The sequence below is a fragment of the Chinchilla lanigera genome, unplaced genomic scaffold (assembly GCF_000276665.1).
Source record: "Chinchilla lanigera isolate Chin_1 unplaced genomic scaffold, ChiLan1.0 scaffold00004, whole genome shotgun sequence".
Classification (NCBI taxonomy): domain Eukaryota; kingdom Metazoa; phylum Chordata; class Mammalia; order Rodentia; family Chinchillidae; genus Chinchilla; species Chinchilla lanigera.
The window spans coordinates 34578564-34582351 of NW_004955405.1; positions in this window are offsets into that span (position 1 = coordinate 34578564).

A 3788-nucleotide genomic window follows, 5' to 3' on the forward strand; every position below is an offset into this window, starting at 1 on the left:
TTTTGTCTTTTTGAGACAAGATCTCACTATGCAGTTCAGGCTGGCCTTGAGCTCACTTTCTAGCCCAGGCTGGTCTCAAACTCACAACAATCCTCCTGTCTCAGCCTCCTGAGTGCTGGGATTACAGGTGTGCACCACCACACCCGGCCTTGTTGTTGTTTTTTAGGACAGGGTCCCACTATGAGGTTCAGGTTGGCCTTGAACTCACTATGTGTCCCAGACGGCCTCAAATTCATAGCTCAGCCTCCCCACTTCTGGGATTGCAGGTGTGTGCTACCATACCCAGCTTAAAGTTAGTTCCTTATATGAATGAAAAGACTCCATCTCCAATACTGGACAAAGAAAGGAAGAAAAAGTAGGAGTAAAAACGCACTTCTGGGTGTGTCGGGGTGCAGTGCAGAGCTGGGATCTCAGGGACAGTGTCTGGCCTCTGGCTCCTTCCTCTCTGGCTCTTTCCCTTCTTACTGTGCTTCCTGGCTGACACGGAAGGAACAGCTTTCCTCCTCTAATCCTTTCTGCCAAGACGTTCCTGCCGTGGAGCCAGCTAACCATGGACTGACGTTTCAGAACCCCGAGTCAAAATGAAACTCTTCTCCTTTAAGCTGAAGCTGTCAGGTATTTGTCCCAGCAATGGAAAGGTGACTCATACAGTGACCTACATTTATTTACTACTTTGCCCATTAAATAAAGAAGGACAAACCCTTCACATTTTTAAAATATTATTGAATGCTGGCTGTATAGACTCCAAAGGCCACTGTCAGCCACCAATCTAAAGGCACTTACAGAGGTCAAGCAGTCACTATGGAATGGCTAAAATCTTCCGCATAGCAAGTGCAGTGGGCTCCCAAACTCACCTTGTGGTACTTTTCTGGCTCAGAAATGCACAGTTGGAATATATGCACTTGCTAACTGGCGGACTCCTGGTGCTGGTTTCCTGGGTGTGGAATGAAGGCTATTATGGTATGGAAGGTCAGGAAGTCGCTAGAGCTGCCTTTGAGACAGGCTGGGCTGGCAGGACTTTGACACAGCAGCTGGAGAGAAAAGCAGCAGACAGCTGTAACTTCAGGCAAGGAGACAGAGAAGTAAATCATGCTGCTAATTAAGCAGGGAGGCCACTGTATTCCTGGAGATAGAAAGATGTTTGGGCAAAATGGATGAGAACTGTGCAAGCAACCATAGCAGTGGATCTGATGGAAAGCTGCTGAACTTAATTACATCTTCATTTAATGCAGTTCTGCAGCACGATCTCTGCCCAGACAGAGGTTATAACACACATCTAAAGCACATTTGGTGGGGCTGGGGCTTTAGCTCAGCAGCACAGCGCCTGCCTAGCAAGCGTAAGGTCGTGAGTTCGATTCCTGGTACCAGAAGAAATACAAAAACAAAAAAACAAAACAAATAAAGCACGTTTGAGGCCATCAGCAAACCCACCTCTGCGCAGAGCTCCATCCTGTCCGGAGATCCCTGTTCTTTCCTGAAAATGAAGGATAATTAATGGCATTCCTTTGCGACCCCATAAAATTGAAATGCATCCTGTTAGGTTCCGCTCTGTGGAGTGGCCAGCTTTGCTGTTTCTGGGGGGAGGCTGTCCATGGGGCAGTCAACTATGTATCTTTCCTACAATAAACTTTAATTTTAAAACTTTTTTTTTGTACCAGGAATCAAACTCATGACTTTGCGCTTGCTAGGCAGGCACTGTGCTGCAGAGCTATATCCTTGGCAGTAAACTTCAATTTTATTTTCACTGTAGAAAAGTCCCTGTTTGATTTCCATCTTACATGTGGTTAAAGACTCATGCTAGACAGCGGTACATTTACCCATGAAAATATTAAACCAAAACAGGAACACATTCCTGGTGAGGTTTTGCAGAGATGAATCCACTGTAAAGTACTTTAAAGATGCAGAATAAAGAGGCAGGCGCCGGGTGTTCCTGCCCCCCTGTAATCTCAGCGTTTGGGAAGGTAGGGCAGGAGGATAGCGGTAAGTTTGGGGCCAGTCGGGGCTACACAGTAAGTTTAAGCCCAGTCTAAAACACATAGCAAGACCCTGCCTCAAGAAAGGGAAAGACAGAGAGACAGAGAGACAGAGAGAGAGATGGATGCAAGAATGGTGATATCTTCCACACCCCCATTCCACTGGCCTTTCTGACTGCAGAAGTTAGACTTTAGAAAGTAACAGACTAGAAACTTAACCAAGTGGCGACTCCAGTTGCAGCTGGTTTTCCAGATGCGTTTGCAGAGAAAAATCACACATTCCCTGGCCCTTGGTATGCACCTACAGAGCAGACGAATGCTTTTCTTTTGCTTTATCAAGGAAGACCCTCAGAAATAGTATTTGTTCACCTAGTAGAGCTGATCATGCATCTTCAGCGTCTCATGTTAGAGCTATTTCAGCCCTCCAGCTCCATCTTATAGTCCTGGAGGCCTTGACTACCTCTCTTTGGTGACTAATCTGGTGGTGTGTGGCATCTTGGTTTGTCCCTTTCAAGGAGGGCAAGCGGCTGTATCTAGCTCCTCCTACTCCTAAGAAAGTGACCCAATGTTTATTTGATATGAACACATCTGTACAAACAATTACCAAGTTTTTCTTTGTCTTCCCCTCCTACCATTCTCCTAGGATGGAACATAAGACATGTTACTAGTATTTAATTTTATATGTAGGTATTTATGTTATAGGCTATAAAAGGTGTGATTCAGTTAGGAAGAACACCACTCAAAGATGGATAAAAAGATTTTGTTGTCACTTTTGGGGAGAGGGTTTGCATGTTTACAGTTGTACAAGGGATAGCTGCGCCATGTTAGCTGGAGCCCTGATTTTGCCATTTAATCTGCATTTAGAAATTAAATCTATTTGCAGAGGTATGCATTGATGCCAGGTCAACAAAGAACAGACTGTGGTGCTTTGTTATTGCACCAATTTAGCTTAGCTGAACTATAGTTCCCAGAATTCCTTTCCCTGTTTGCTTTTGCATTGGAATTATCTACAAGCGAAATTTACACTGCGCTGGGAAAGCAGAAGGGAAACTGAAAGCCTTCACACTCTGAAGGTGACCTTGTTAACACAGGGTAGGCGCTTGTCCCACGGCTCCTTCAGCTACCCTTGGGTCTCTCTCACCCTCTCTGTGTCCTGGGCTGGTTACACCTGCAGCACCATTGTGAAGGGGACCAGTTGCTCTAGCAGAAAAATTTGCAGCAAACTACTATCTGGTGGTGGGAGGGGACTAAGAGCAAAAGTAACTACCGTATGTGGGAATCACTTCAGTGGAAATCTTCAGTGACCTGTTCTGTCTACGTAAGATCAAGTCCCTTGGCCTGGTGTGTGGGGCTGTGGACAATCAGAACTTTCTTCACCTTCCCTTCCCACGCTCTCTACTCCTGAATTGTTCCTGGGACTTTTGCCAAGCCGGAAGCATGGGCAGGACGGGGTTGAAGGCAGCAGGATGGTGTTGCTAGAAGAAGCCGACAATGCTATGGCCTCAGAGCTTTTCTTTGCCAATGGGCAACCGAGCCTATGATTTAACACCATCCTCTTCACACTACAGCCCTCGTCACACACGCCCCCCTGAACATCCGAATCCCACCCAGCTGTCAGGGCTGAGAACAGGCTACTACCACCTTCGTGCCTGAGGCCACGGAGCTACTTGGTGGTGAAGCCTGGTTGAAAAGTGTTCCCCATACTTGAGGAAATTAGCTCTTTCAAGGTTCCTCTGAAGTGGGTAAGCAAATTAAAACTGAATCTGTGCCACCTTAAGTATATAATCTTCCTCATTCTTTTTTTTTTTTTTTTTT